Source organism: Periplaneta americana, chromosome 10 (genome assembly GCF_040183065.1).
Source record: "Periplaneta americana isolate PAMFEO1 chromosome 10, P.americana_PAMFEO1_priV1, whole genome shotgun sequence".
In the NCBI taxonomy this organism is placed as follows: Eukaryota; Metazoa; Arthropoda; class Insecta; order Blattodea; family Blattidae; genus Periplaneta; species Periplaneta americana.
The window spans coordinates 165,551,732-165,569,621 of NC_091126.1; positions in this window are offsets into that span (position 1 = coordinate 165,551,732).

Here is a 17,890-nt window from a genome sequence, read left to right on the forward strand (position 1 = left end):
GAAACTCCTTAGCACTCACTATCACACTCATTATGGGAAGATTATTACGACATATTCAAGGAGAGAACATTTTAGTAGTTATTGAAACGAAATTACAGAACAAAAATAGTCTGAATTGTTTTCGCCCAATGCACTTCTTTAGCAATTACACATCTAGAGAAATTAATTATCAAATAATTATTATTTAATTAGGAAACATATGTACACTTGAAGAAATTAAAATTCAGGAATCTCCAATTTCTTAACATATTTCTGCACAAAATTTGAAAGTGTTAACTATAGTATAGTTTTGAATATAGGAAAACGAGAAACGCACCTTGCTTCATATTGAAGACAACTTACAAAGCAGGCGTTTATATATGTACAGTATTTCTCATTTTCGTCTCTTCCCCAATGTGTGTAATTAACAGAAGCTATTAAGAATATGTGTTAAATAACACATTTAGTATTTACAACAGAACAAAATTCAAAATTAATCAGCACAGAAAGGAATGTAAGTGTCGTTATCAAAGTATAAAGCAAAGCTAATTCTATATGAAATATATTCTACGGTTTCCTTATATTATCGACAAAACATGGTTAATGTGTGACATGATATTACCATGTATTTAAAAACAGACAAAATATCAATGTTCAGTAAACCTATATTAGTTGCAATATACTGATACAACTTGCCTCTCTCTTACTATGCCGTGAGTTTAGCTCCCCAGTCACAATCATCATCATCATCATAAATAATAACAATCATCATCATAACCTTATAATTAAAACAATATGAATCAACTGTCTTTCTCGTCCGTTTCCGTAGTACAGAATGTTCGCTACTGGATCCCCAATAGGGTCCTTTTGGTAAGATATTAAAAGAGGAAGAAAATGTAAGCATGTCATGTGGCTACGAATGAATAAAAAATATTTTTAAGTAATGTCTGTTTTAAATGTTATTTATACATATAAATAAATAAATATATAATAAATAAATAAACAAATAAAGAAATAAACAAATAAATAAACAAATAAATAAATAAATACGTAAATCAATAAGTAAGAAATAAATAAACAGATAACTTGACAAATAGACAAAAAATAAATATGTAATAAATGAATGAATAAATAAATACATAAATAAATATAAATATATAAACACAAATCTTCGAAACACCTAAACAAAAAAAGGACTCGGTAATTTTATGGTCTGTCCGAGACTGAAATGAGCGGGGTTGGGGCTCATTTCACTAAAATAATTTAAATGTACTTCTACAAAAAGGACACATGTTACAAATGTATAGTTTTGAGACAATCAATAAAAATTTAATAACTGGGGAAATACTGAAAATTTGGCTCTGAAATTATTACTATATTAAATTAACAACAAATGTAATTGAAATATAGTCTCACCTAAATATTATTGCTTCATAACCTGGTGTAAATTAAAATATTTTGCAACTTATGTCCTTTCTGCAGGCCAAACATTTTTGTAATAAATAAATGAACAGTATTTTACTGTATTTCTTACATCTTAGAACAATACGCAGTTTATACATGAAAAAAATAATATGAAGTGTAGAATATGCATCTCTTAACAAAAATATATAAAATAATGTCACGTAATTTTTCGTGAATTATCTAATACTATGTTCTTATATATCTTTTAATATTAATATCCTGCTAACAACGTCAAAAATTTTGTCACTATACAATGCAGAGCAGGTCATGCTCCAATATCATATGCATAGTCCTCAATGAGTGTGGAAGGCCACAATATCAACAATGATTAGGGTAAGGTGGTACAATTTCGAACAGTAAACAGATATTTGTCTTTTGTGGGAAAAATAAGCATAAGAAATTTCTAAATTTATTGTGAATAGAATATTCAAGACCTAGTTTTATTTTCACAACAATACAAGGTGTTTCAAAAATACGGGGCATAATTTCAGGTATGTATTTCCCACATGTAGACAATCAAAATAGTTCATTACAACATGTGTCCGGAAATGCTTTATTTACGAGTTATGGCCTTCACAACATTGAAATTCACCGGAACGTTTTTCTTTCCGCAGGTCCTTGCCGTCAAAGGAGACATTAAGAGGGCACTCTGACAGTTCATTCCGAGGCGAAGGTTTCATTCAGTGTTGTGTAGGCGTTAGACTGTGCGACATGTATTCAAATCAAGAGCTGGCAGAGATACACTTCATGTACGGTAAGGCGGACGGCAATGCTGCGCTGGCTCGTCGTTTGTACCAGAAGAGGTACCCACAGCAACAATGTCCAGATCGAAAGACATTTGTACGTCTCCATTACCGTCTGTGCGAGTATGGAAAATTTAACTCTCCTGGTTTGGGAAGCGGACGACCAAGATCTCCAACCCCAGAAGTACAGGATGAGATTCTGGAGGCTGTGAACATGACTCCTTCTATCAGCACACGAAGGGTAGCGTTGCAAGTCAATGTTCCTCATACGACTGTCTGGAGATGGTTGAAAGAGTATCAATTGTATCCTTATCATTTGCAACGTGTACAGGCCCTGTCACCAGCAGATTACCCTGCACGAGTTAGGTTCTGTCAGTGGTTCTTGCAGCAGTGTGGTGTAAATCCGAACATTCCTGCTTTAGTATTATTTACAGATGAAGCACAGTTCAACGAGATGGCATAACAAATTTCCACACTCAGCATGTATGGGCGTATGAAAACCCACGTGCAACTGTTCCATCTTATCACCAGGTGCGGTTCTCCCTCAACATGTGGGCCGGTATCATTGGTGATCGATTAGTTGGACACCATGTACTTGTAAATAGACTTACGGGGCAGGCGTACACAAACTTCCTGGAGAACACCATACCTCATGTTTTAGAAGAAACTCCACTGATCAATCGTCAACACATTCACTTCTTGCATGATGGCGCTACTGCACACTTCAGTCGTACGGCTCGCCGGTACTTGGATCGAAGGTTTCCTGATCGATGGATAGGTAGAGGTGGCCCAATTGCTTGGCCTCCACGCTCACCTGATCTGAACCCTCTCGATTTCTACTTTTGGGGTCATTTAAAATCATTGGTTTATTCGTCTCCGGTGCCTGATTTGGAATCCCTTCGGAATCGAATTGTGGCATGTTCTGAGGACATACGCAATACTCCTGGAGTTTGGGATCGTGTTCGCAGGTCTATGAGACATCGATGTGAGGTCTGTATTCAAGCAGGAGGTGGACATTTTGAACATCTTCTGTAATGACAACGACTGGAAAACGTTCCGGTGAATTTCAATGTTGTGAAGGCCATAACTCGGAAATGAAGCATTTCCGGATACATGTTGTAATGAACTATTTTGATTGTCTACATGTGGGAAATACATACCTGAAATTATGCCCCGTATTTTTATACACACTGTATAAGAAATAAAGGATGTTTACATTGTCCATAGTTGTAAATGTTTCAATAAACAAAAAAGGTTTCAAAATGTACTACTGGGATACAATTCTGAACAGGTCAGGTACAATTTCGATCAGAGGCATTTGTCACAAAAGAAACTGCTTTATCCTCTGGCACCCACGCCCACTTCGTGATACCACACGTCGCACGTATGGCATCAGATCCACTCCCCTTTTAATATGGATTCCTTTGAATAATAATTTAGTAGGCAGAGGACACATTCGTCTTCATTTGATGGAGCGGACGATGTTGCCCTTTGTTTCACTCTTCTTTTCGGTGCAGATTTATTCTTTCCTTTAGGCCGAGTATTAACTGCAGAGGATTTCTTAGATCGTATCTCGTTGATATGCTATTGCGAAGTAAGGTGAAGTGACGTGAGCAGTTTTCTTTGCTGTAAACAAGCTTTTTCTCTCGGGTGAGTTACGAATGGCACGAACTACATTTTCTGGACAATCAGAAGGACCATTTTGCGAATTTTCTGAGAGACTCTGACTGGCCACGGCCAAACCAAAAGCAGCACGTTTAACCTGTAAGGGAAGTAAGACCTAACTCTCTATTTGCTAAGTACAGGAGCCTATCTACCAAAGCCTTTTCCATGTCTCGAGACAGTACCGTGGGATCTTCAATCTTCCCTATAACACGTGGAGTAAGACCAACCTGTTTTTCCTTTTCCTTGTTTACTCTATCATGTAGAGTGCTCAGTGGAAGGTGATGTAATGCGGATGCTCCTTTCAATGAAATATCTCCTGAAATTACACTTATGATTGTCTTTTCCATAGCATTAGAATCCCATTTCAGACGTTTTTTTTTCTTTTCTGTTTTCCTTCGTGGCATCTAAAATGCCAACAAACACAAATGGCGTAGTTAGAATGGTTACAAACAACTGTTCGAAATTGTAATCTTAGCGTTTAGAATTGTACCTGAATAATGTTAGAAATTGTACTTCAGCTATCCTTGAGAAATGACTAAATAATTTTCTAAACTGTTCATAGATAGCTCTGGTGTGCAGGTGACATGTATAACGAAGACCATAGAACAGGTTAGAATCAGATACAAACCAATATTTATCATTGTAATCCAATACAACAACGGGAAACTAATAGCCATTTTTACTTACTTACTTACAAATGGCTTTTAAGGAACCCGAAGGTTCATTGCCGCCCTCACATAAGCCCGGCAGCGGTACCTATCCTGTGCAAGATTAATCCAGTCTCTATCATCATACCCCACCTCCCTCAAATCCATTTTAATATTATCTTCCCATCTACGTCTCGGCCTCCCTAAAGGTCTTTTTCCCTCCGGTCTCCCAACTAACACTCTATATGCATTTCTGGTTTCGCCCATACGTGCTACATGCCCTGCCCATCTCAAACGTCTGGATTTAATGTTCCTAATTATGTCAGGTGAAGAATACAATGCGTGCAGTTCTATGTTGTGTAACTTTCTCCATTTTCCTGTAACTTCATCCCGCTTAGCCCTAAATATTTTCCTAAGCACCTTATTCTCAAACACCCTGAACCTATCTTCCTCTCTCAGAGTGAGAGTCCAAGTTTCACAACCATACAGAAGAACCGGTAATATAACTGTTTTAATAGCCATTTTTATTGAGTGTAATTAGTTACAACTGCCACCGGGTATATACCCATTGCAGTGTGAACAACTACATACATACATACATACATACATACATAACAGAGCATATTCTTTAGCCAAATTGTTTACCTTTATTTGAAAAATGATTTATTTGTTGTATGTAGTAACACTTTACAACACAGATTTTTAGGAGACAAACTTATAGGAGACTTATTATCGACGCTATGTAGGCTAACTCACGCAGAGTTACGAACATATGAAACTTGCAAATGTTAAAAAATCTTAATGCGTTCAGAATTGTACTATGTTCGAAAATGTACCCCCTTACCCTATCGCTAATAAAGAAGCATTTCTTTCTTCCATACTTGATTTTAATAGCCTCCCTATTGTCCTTCAGAATAATTTATTAATATGTTATGCTGCAGTTTCGATTTCCCGTGGTAATATTTCAAATCTAACGTCGTCGGCCATCTTACAGGATAAGTTCCTAAACGTAATATGCTAAGGAACAGGCGTCAATTTATTCTCACATCCATATTATCTAAATAACAGAGAACATCAGTGCGTCTCTCACTATACGGAAAACTATTTCATAAGACATGAATTATGTGATATTGAAATTATTTTTATGGTGTACCGGAGACAAATATCGTATTGCAGAAAATATATACCTGTGAGAGTCAACATATATGTACATAATTTCCCTTTACTCTTAACTATATAGGAACAATTTTGTGTAGCATACCAGATGAGTTACTGAGAAGCAAGTTATGGTATTTTTTTATATTAATAACTGTGCAGCCGTTATAATATATCATATAATTTAAGGTATTCGAATATCATATTCACTGCATGCAAAAAAAAAAAAAAAAGATTTTGAGTGTTCCTCTGCTACAATAAGTAATAAATCAATGAGTTATGTTAAATTTAATATGTAACTCTATCCAACACATATTTAATAATACATAAGCCCTATATCAACTGGCAAATATAAGACAAATAAAATTAATGGAATTAGAAGGTAAAATGTGTGGTAAGTAGGAAAATTCACAAGCTATTTTATTATTCCAAGTATTATTAAGTTAAAATAATTAAATACAGTTACATACAAGAAGACCATACAAACTGAATCACTGAGAGAAATTTATCGCCCTGTGTTTTCCAGAGGAATAGCTAATGTGTATACGAAAGACATTGGCTACTTCTGTTACCAACAATAACGTATGGGATGAACTTTACTACATAAATTAATCTACCAATATCATCCAGAGTCCCGCGCTGTGGCGTCGCGGTCTAAGGCATCCTGCCTAGGACACGCGTTACGGAATGCGCGCTGGTTCGAGTCCTCATGGGGGAAGAAATTTTCTCATGAAATTTCGGCCAGTGTATGGGACCGCTGCCTACCCAGCATCGTGATGCACTTGGGGAGCTACGATGGGTAGCGAAATCCGGTTGCGAATGCCAGCTATAACGGCTGGGGGATCATCGTGCTAAGCACACAATACCTCCATTCTGGTTGGATGATCGTCCACCTCTGCTTCGGCATGTGGGCGTGAGGCCAGCAGCCGGCTGGTCGGCCTTGGCCCTTCACGGGCTGTAGCGCTACGGGTTATTATTATTATTATTATTATTATTATTATTATTATTATTATTACTATTAATATCATTCACACTACTAAGCCTAGTGCATGCGCAAGTAGTACATTATATTTCTATTATATTATATTATATTATATTTTATTTTTATTTCATATTACTTTATATTATATTATTATTATTTTATTATTTTATATTATTTTATTTTATATTATTTTATTTTATATATTTTATATTATATTTTATTCTATTATATTATTCTATTTCTATTATATTTCTAAATTGGAAAATTTTGTCTTAGTTAATGCTTTTAACTATTGCTAGAAGCATTGATTTGTGTTTTTTTTTCTTTTTTTTTAATCTAGAATAAAATTGTAAGTTTCTTGTTTATGTTAGGTAATTAGTTAGGATACAATTAAGTAATCATTTAAAGTTTGTGTGATTGCAACCTGTGTACATTTTTGTGTGGCTTTACTTTCTTTATAGTGTTTTTCTCTCTCTCTTTATTTGTTGTGTAGCTTTACTTTCTATGTAGTGTATTATTTCTGTTTATTTCTATTATTGTATTTGTATTCCTGGTGTTGTGGAAGAGAAGGACTGATGGCCTTAACTACACCAGAATAAAATAAATAAATAAATAAATAAATAAATAATTTAATTAATTAAATAACTTAACTTGCATTGATTAAACGTTTTTGAATGAAGTATTCGTGGCAATGACGTTGAACTATTTTTATGAACGAGAAAAAACAAATTGATACACAAATAGCAAATATTTTATCACTTGTGTGGCAGTTATGTTGAAGTTTGTGTTTAACACTTATGCGACAATTCTGCTTCTCAGCATCACTGGAAATTTCATGTTGTTGTTTTAAGAGAAAAGTGCATTTTCTGTCTTGATGAGATAGCCTATATATTTCCCAAATGTGATAAACGCTTGTAAACAGACATTGGGAGTCAAATTTCTTTTTTACTTGCTGATACACATTTACTGTACAGCCTAATATTGTGAAAGTTCTAGAAATCCGAATTACTACATTTCATTACATCTAGACTTATAACAAGTAACAATCTTAACATATGAGCAGCGAATGAAATCTGACCCGTATTTCTTCTGACTAGGGGAGTGACAGTGACATATAAGGTTGAATTTGAAACTCCTGATATGTCACAGTCACTCCCATTATGGGAAGAAATTTCAGACATATTATAGGAGAGAGAATTTGCTAACAACTTTAAGATATGAGCAGCGAATGAAATCTGACCCGTATTTCTTCTGATTAGGGGAGTGACAGCGACATATAAGGTTGAATTTGAAACTCCTGATATGTCACAGTCACTCCCATTATGGGAAGAAAAATCAGACATATTATAGGAGAGAGAATTTGCTAACAACTTTAAGATATGAGCAGCGAATGAAATCTGACCCGTATTTCTTCTTATTAGGGGAGTGACAGTGATATATAAGGTTGCATTTGAAACTCCTGATATGTCACAGTCACTCCCATTATGGGAAGAAATTTCAGACATATTCCAGGAGAGAGAATTTGCTAACAACTTTAAGAAATGAACAGCGAATGAATTCTGACATGTATTTCTTTTCATTGGGGAAATGAAAGCGACATATAAGGTTGCATTTGAAACACCGGATTTCTATGGGAAGAACATGCAAACATATTCAAAGAGAGAAAATTTGCTAACAAGTAACAACACTAAGATATGAGCAGCGAATGAATTCTGACCTGTATTTCTTCTTATTTGGCGTGTGATAGTGATGCCTAAGGTTGCATTTGAAACTCCTTAGGGCTCACTATCACACTCATTATGGGAAGAATATTACAAAATATTCAAGGAAAGAACATTCTAGTAGTTATTGACACGAAATTACAGAAAAAAATATAGACTCAATTATTTTCGCCCACAGTACTTCTGATACAATTACATATTCAGAGAAATTAATTTACCAAAAAAATATTATTTAATAAGGAAACACTCTCCTGAAGAATTTAAAATACAGGAAGCTCCAATTTCTAAACACATTTCTGTACAAATTTTAAAAGTGTTAACGTCAGTATAGCTTTGAATATAAGAATATGACAAACGCACCTTGCTTCATGTTAAAGAGAACTTACAACGCAGGCGATTATATTTATTCCTCATCTCCCCAATGTGTGTAATTAACCGAAGCTACTAAGAGTACGAGTTGTATTTTTATAATGCACTTAGTATTTGCAACAGAAAGAAATCCAACATTAATCAGAACGTGCAAGAATAGGCCTATAAGTAAGAGTCATTATCGAATTATAAAGCAAAACTAATTCTATATGAAATGTATTCTACGGTTTTCTTATATTATCGACATGACATGCTTAATGTGTGACATGATATTACCATGCATTTAAAAACAAACAAAATATCAATGTTCGATAAACCGATATTAGTTGCAATATACTGATATCATTTGCCTCTCTCCTACTGGGCACTAAGTTTAGCTCCCCAATCACAATAATAATAATAATTTATTTATTTTATTTATTTATTTAGAATATTAACGTGCAAAACAACAGCACAAGGCCAATTACTGTTTAGCACAAGATACAAAACAAAACAAAACAACAAATAATGATGAGAATGAATGATATAAATGACAGAATAATAATAATAATAATAATAATAATAATAATAATAATAATTATAATAATCATCTTCATTAATAATAACCATCATCATCATAACATTATAATTAAAACAATAAGAATCAACAGTCTCTCTCGTCCGTTTCCGTAATACAGAATGTTTGCTACAGGTTCCGCAATAGGATCCTTTCGATAAGATATTAAAAAGAGGAAAAAAATGTAAGCATATCATGTGGATATGGATGAATCAAAAATATTTTTAAAGTAATGGCTGTTCTAAATGTTTTTTATACATAAAACATATAAATAAATAAATAAATAAATAAATAAATAAATAAATAAATGCATAAATAAGTAAATAAATAAGTAAATAATACATAAATAAATAAAATAGGTAAATCAATAAGTAAGAAATAAATAAATAGACAACTTGACAAATAGATAAAAAATAAATATGTAATAAATGAATGAATGAATAAATAAATACATAAATAAATATATATATATATAAATATTTAACACAAATCTTCAAAACATCTAAACAAAAAAGGACTCGGCAATTTTATGGTCTGTCTGAGACTGAAATGAGCGGGGTTGGGGCTCATTTCACTAAAATAATTTGAATTTACTTCTACAAAAAGGACACATGTTACAAATGTATAGTTTTGAGATAATCAATAAAAATTATATTAATAACTGTGCAGCCGTCATAATATATTATATAATTTAAGATATTCGAATATCATATTCACTGCATGCAAAAAAAAAATTGTGTGTTCCTCTCCTAAAATAAGTATACATCAATGAGTTATGTTAAATTTGATATATAACTCTACCCAACACAATTGGCAAGTATAAAATAAAGAAAATTAATGGAATTAGAAGGTAAAATGTATGGTAAGTAGGCTAATTCACAAGCTATTTTATTATTCCAAGTATTATTAAGTTAAAATAATTAAATACAGTAACAAACAGGAAGACCATACAAACTCAATAACTGAGAGAAATTTATCGCCCTGTGTTTTCCAGAGGAATAGCTAATGTGTATACGAAAGTCATTGGATACTTCTGTTGCCAATAATAACGTATAGGATGAACTTTACTACTTAAAATTAATCTCCCAATATCATCCACACTAGTAGGCATAGTGTATGCGCAAGTATTACATCATATTTCTATTGCGATATTAAACGTTTTTGAATGAAATATTTGTGGCAATGTCCTCGAACTATTTTAATGAAAGAGAAAAGGAAAGAGTGATACACAAATAGCAAATATTTTATCACTTGTGTGGCAGTTATGTTGATGTTTGTGTTTAACACTTCTGGGACAATTCTTCTTCTCAGCATCACTGGAAATTTCGTGTTGTTGTTTTAAGGGAAAAGTGTATTTGCCTTCTTGATGATATATATATATATTTCCCGTATGTGATAAACGCTTGTAAACAGACATTATAAGTCAATTTATTTTTCGAGTTGCTGATACACATTTACAGCCTAGTATTGTGAAAATTGTATAAATCCGAATTACTACATTTTATTACACCCATATAAACTGCACGAAAAAAGGAACGACGCAGCGAAAATATGTTTAGGGTATTGAAGAAATATTACAAAATTTAGGAACTGCTTAAAAAATTTAAGAAAATCCTATTGAACTATTTCGGTTTCATTGCAACAAGAAGGAGGGTATTAATTTATAATATAGAAAAACGTGTTAAAACCAGAGCATAAGAATTTGCTAACAACATTAACTTATGAGTAGCGAATGAATTCCGACCTGTATTTCGTATTAGGGGCGTGAAAGTGGTAGATAAGGTTGCATTTGAAACTCCTGATACGTCAGAATCACTCCCATTATGGGAAGAAAATTCAGACAAATTCAAAGAGAGAGAATTTGCTATCAAGTAACAACCTTAAAATATGAGCAGCGAATGAATTCTGACCTATATTTCTTTTCATTAGGGAAGTGAAAGCGACATATAAGGTTGCATTTGAAACGCCTGATTTCTATGGGAAGAACGTTCAGATATTATTCAAAGAGAGAGAATTTGCTAAAAAATTTTAACATAAGAGTATCGAAGAATTCTGACCTCTATTTCTTCTTACTAAGGGAGTGATTCTGACATACAGGGTTGCATTTGAAATACCTTGAATGTCAGAAACACTCCCGTTATAGGAAGAATATTGAGACATATTCGAGAAGAGAGAATTTGCTAACAATCTTAACTTATGCGTAGCGAATGAATTCTGACCTGTATTTCTTCTTATTATGCAATGAACCCCCGGGTTCCTTAAAAGTAAGTACGTAAGTAAGTAACTAAGAAAGTAACTAAGTAATTAATTGAGTAAGTAAGTAACTAAGTAATTAAGTAGGCCTAATTAACGTAAGTTAGTAAGAAAGTAAGTAAATAATTAAGCAAGTAAGGGAGTGATAAGTGACATACAAGGTTGCATTTGAAACTCCTTATATTTCAAAACCACTATTATTATGGGAAGAATATTGAGACATATTCGAGAAGAGAAAATTTGCTAATTACCTTAACATATGAATAGGGAATGGATACTGACCTGTATTTCTTCTTACTATGGGAGTGTTTCTGACATATAAAGTTGCATTTGAAACTCCTGATGTGTGAGAATCACTTCCATTATGGGAAGGACTTTCAGACATATTCAAGGAGAGAGAATTTGCTAATAACTTTACCATAGGCTACAGGTAGCAAAAGAATTCTGACCTGTATTTCTTCTCACTAGCGGAGTGACAGTGACATATAAGGTTGCATTTGAAACTCCTGATATGTCAGAATCACTCGCATTATGGGATAAAAATTTCAGACATATTCAAGGAGAGAGAATTTGCAAACAACTTTAAGATATGAACAGCGAATAAATCCTGACCCGTATTTCTTCTTATTAGGGGAGTGACAGTGATACATAAGGTTGCATTTGAAACTCCTGATACGTCAGAATCACTCCCATTATAGGAAGAATTTTCAGACATATTCAAGGAGAGAGAATTTGTTAACAACTTTAAGATATGAGCATCCAATGAATTCTGACCTATATTTCTTCTCATTAGGGAAGTGAAAGCGACACACAATGTTGCATTTGAACATCTGATTTCTATGGGAAGAACATGCAGACATATTCAAAGAGAGAAAATTTACTAACAAGTAACAACCCTAAGATATGAGCAGCGAATGAATTCTGACCTGTATTTCTTCTTATTTGGCGTGTGATAGTGATGCCTAAGGTTGCATTTGAAACTCCTTAGGACTCACTATCACACTCACTATGGGAAGAATATTACAACATATTCAAGGAGAGAACATTCTAGTAGTTATTAAAACGAATTTACAAAAAAAAAAATATATATATATATATTCTCAATTATTTTCGCCCACTGTACTTCTGTAACAGTTGCATATCCAGAGAAATTAATTATCAAATAATTATTATTTAATAAGGATAGACACTCCTAAAGAATTTAAAATACAGGAAGCTCCAATTTCTAAACACATTCTGTACAAATTTTAAAAGTGTTAACGTCAGTATAGCTTTGAATATAGGAATACGACAAACGCACCTTGCTTGATATTGAAGACAACTTACAACGCAGGCGATTATATTTATTTCTCATCTCCCCAATGTGTGTAATTAACCGAAGCTACTAAGAGTACGTGTTGCATTTTAATAACGCACTTAGTATTTACAACAGAACGAAATCCAACATTATTCAGTACAGGCAAGAATATAAGTAAGAGTCATTATCGAATTATAAAGCAAAACTAATTCTATATCAAATGTATTCTACGGTTTCCTTATATTATCGACATAACATGGTTAATGTGCGACATGATATTACCATGCATTAAAAAAAATATATATATGTCAATGTTCGGTAAACCGATATAAGTTGCAATAAACTGATACCATTTTCCTCTCTCCTACTAGGCACTAAGTTTAGCTCCCCAGTCACCATCATCATCATCATCATCATTATCTTCATTAATAACCATCATCATCATAACATTATAATTAAAACAATAACAATCATCGATCTCTCTCCTTTGTCGTAGTATAGAATGTTTGCTACTGGTTCCCGAATAGGATTCTTTTGGTAAGATATTAAAAGAGGAAAAAAATGTAAGCATATCATTTGGATATGGATGAATCAAAAATATTTTTTGAATTAATGGCTGTCCTAAATGTTTTATACATAAAACATATAAATAAATAAATAAATATAAATATATAAGTAAATAAATAAATAAATACGTAAATAAAAACATAAATAAATAAAATATGTAAATCAATAAGTAAGAAATAAATAAATAGAAAACTAGACAAATAGACAAAAAATAAATATGTAATAAATGAATGAATGAATAAATAAATATAAATATATAAATATTTAACACAAATCTTCAAAACACCTAAACAAAAAGAAGGACTCGGTAATTTTATGGTTTGTCTGAGACTGAAATGAGCGGGGTTGGGGCTCATTTCACAAAAATAATTTGAATTTACTTCAAAAAAATTACACATGTTACAAATGTACAAATTCTATATGAAATGTATTCTACGGTTTTCTTATATTATCGACATGACATGGTTAACGTGTGACATGATATTACCATGCATTAAAAAAAAAATATATATATATATATCAATGTTCGGTAAACCGATATAAGTTGCAATAAACTGATACCATTTGCCTCTCTCCTACTAGGCACTAAGTTTAGCCCCCCAGTCACAATCATCATCATCATCATCATCATCATCATCTTCATTAATAACCATCATCATCATAACATTATAATTAAAGCAATAAGAATCATCCATCTCTCTCCTCCGTTTCCGTAGTACAGAATGTTTGCTACTGGTTCCCGAATAGGATCCTTTTGGTAAGATATTAAAAGAGGAAAAAAATGTAAGCATATCACGTGGATATGGATGAATCAAAAATATTTTTTGAATTAATGGCTGTCCTAAATGTTTTATACATAAAACATACAAATAAATAAATAAATAAATAAATATAAATAAATAAATAAATAAATAAGTAAATAAAACATAAATAAATAAAATATGTAAATCAATAAGTAAGAAATATATAAATAGACAACTTGACAAATAGACAAAAAATAAATATGTAATAAATGAATGAATGAATAAATAAATAAATATAAATATATAAATATTTAACACAAATCTTCAAAACACCTAAAGAAAAAAAGGACTCGGTAATTTTATGGTCTGTCCGAGACTGAAATGAGCGGGGTTGGGGCTCATTTCACAAAAATAATTCGAATTTACTTAAAAAAAAATTACCTATGTTACAAATGTATTTTTGAGATAATCAATAAGAAATTAATAACAGGGAAAATACTGAAAATGTTTAACTGAAATTATTACTATACTAATGTAACAATAAATGTAACTGAAATACAGTATCACCTTCCAAAAATCATTACTTTTTAACCTGGTCTAAATTAAAATATTTCGAAATTTATGTCCTTTCTGCACACCAAACATTTTTGTAATAACTAAATGAACAGTATTTTATTATATTTCTTACACCTTAGAACAATACGCAGTTTCTATGTGAAAAATTAATATTAAAGTGTAGAATATGCACTTCTTAAAAAAAGATGAAATAATGTCATGTAATTTTTCATGGCTGATGTAATAGTATGTTCTTACATAAGTTTTAGCATTAATACTCCGCTAACAACGTACAAATATTTGTCACTATACAATGCAGAGCTTCGAAATGCGTCTGACTCGGTTAAAAGAGAAGTTTTATGTAATATTCTTATTGAATTTTGTATTCCCAAGAAACTAGTTCGATTAATTAAAATGTGTCTTAGTGAAACTTACAGCAGAGTCCGTATAGGCCAGTTTCTATCTGATGCTTTTCCAATTCACTGCGTGCTAAAGCAGGGAGATGCTCTATCGCCTTTACTTTTTAACTTCGTTCTAGAATATGTCATTAGGAAAGTTCAGGATAACAGAGAGGGTTTGGAATTACTAGTCAAAAAGGCTTTGTTGATTCATTTTTATTACAAATTTGAATTCCACTTCAATTATCCGGATTCCAATAATCAACGTCACTTGACAGATGATTTTCAATAAATCTTAGTATTAAACAATTTCTGATAAGTGACTATCCATAATATCATATAGCAGAAGCTATAACATAACCTATTATAAACAAGTGTTACAAAAGTTTTAATTAGGGATGATGAAATAAACAAGAAAAGTTTTAATTAACGAAGTTGAATTAAAAAATAGGCCTAAACAATAATTTTAAAAGGAACAATTATTGAAAGTACAATTTTCAAATTTGATTGGTGGTTGGTGGTTCAGTTGATGTTATATTAGACGTGTACGTAAAAGAAGAGAAAACTCGTTGATGTAGGCCTACATGGTGTATTCCTCAACTTATTCAGGATTTCCGAATGGTGCTCTTCATTTATTTGTAAATAGGATTTCAGGGAAGATGCATAGCTATGACCAGTGATCTTTATTAATTCTTGTTCTTGAATGCCAATGCGAGTGATATTTGAAAGTGCTGTGTATCGACTGGAGTGGTTTGTAATTTTGTGTGTGTGTGTGTGTTTTTTTTACGTCCAGACTAATGCAGTTTGGAATGTTGGCAAACAAAGAAACAAATGCTAGGGTAGTGATAAAAATAAAAAAATGCTAGGGACGCGATAAAATTAAACAAATGCTAGGAACGCGATAAAATTGTGCTGTAAGCAGCCATGATTGGTTGAAAGACGTCCTTTCGTGCCGTTTTATTGGTCAAAAGTAGTATGACGTAGTAAAAGTGTAATAGTCTAAACAACAACATCAATATACGTCTCTCACTATACGGAAAACTATTTCATAAGACATGAATTATGTGATATGGAAATTATTTTTATGGTGTATCGGAGACAAATATCGTTTTGCAGGAAAGGTATACCTGTGAGAGTTAACCTATATGTACATAATTTTCCTTCACTCATAACTACTGTATACAGGAACAATTTTGTGTAGCATACCAGATGAGTTACTGAGAAGCAACTTATGGTATTTTTTATATTAATAACTGTGCAGCCGTCATAATATATTATATAATTTAAGGTATTCGAATATCATATTCACTGCATGCAACAAAAAAGATTTTGTGTGTTCCTCTCCTACAATAAGTAATACATCAATGAGTTATATTAAATTTAAAATAAAACTCTATCCAACACATATTTAAAACTAGCCGTACCCATGCGCTCCGCTGCACCTGTTAGAAATAAATATACAGTAATTAGATCATTAAAATAGGACGATTGATCCAGGGAACATTCTTGTTTGATAGAAGGATAAATCGTTTAATATGTTACTTAATTTAAATTGTATTTAAATAATTAAAATGCGGTCATTTTGGTCCAGAGAGCAATCATTTGGTGCAATGACAATTCCTTTAGCATGTTTCTTAATTTTTATTACATGCAACCATAGTTTAATGAAGATTGACATATCATTTAGTTTTAATGTGTGTACTTTATATTACTTTCTATATGTTTCAGAAGTTACTGTAATAACAGTGTAGAATTATGTCCATCTAGAGAAACTACACTTTCCAATGGTGAAATAATAATTAAACAATTAATTAGCTTCCGATATTACTTCATACAAACACAGAAACATTCTCTATAGGCTATGTTTAATAGCGTTCGATTGTTGTTGTCCAAGGCCCTTTATAGACGAAGTCATTTGTTTTTATTTCAGTACTGCGCCTTAGATGGCGTTGTTATTGTAATTTTAAAACTCATTTATCTCATTAAATATCAGTCCTATCAGTCCTTTGTATAGGATAACATTTATCGCAAATTATTTTTAAAGAAACTTTTGTTATGTAATATTTTTCATTAAAATCAATAGTAAGCGAGATATTTCGATTTATTTAATTCAGGCCCCCTTGTAACCCCAATTTTAAATAAAGTATTTTGAATGCCATATAGCCAAAAATCTAAGTTACAACGAACTTAATTTATATATGTTAAAAGTACTAATAATGCATGTCTAATTTATGTACGTCCTCTTATGGTGTGAGCGTCCTTGGGAAGTAAGGTTGCATTTGAAACTCCTTACTGCCTAATTCGCTTTTATCACGAGAGTCACATTGCTGCTTGTTGAGGTACTTAGATTACGAGTACTGTCATGGAATTACTTTGCTAAATTGTTAAATATTAAGTGGTGACAGTGTTGAAATGAATGTTTATGTCAATATTTACTGTGGCAATAGAAATTCTATGAAATGAATAAAAATATAAATAAATATATAGGTAAATAAAAAAAGAAATTAAAAAGTATTAATCAATAAACACAAGTTCAAATAAACATAAAAATAATAAGTAAATGAATAATTAAGTAAATAAATTCAACAGTTTCCTAGCCGTAAACAAACAAAGGAATTGGTAGTTTTTGGTCTGTCCGAGATGGAAATGAGCGGGGATGGGGCTCATTTCAATAAAATAATTATTTTTATTTTTACATTAAAATTAATAAAATGATAATGATATAAAAGAGACAAGTCTGATACTTTGAAATATGAAATTTTTAGTTATGCACTCAAGGCTATAGTGAAGTTGTGT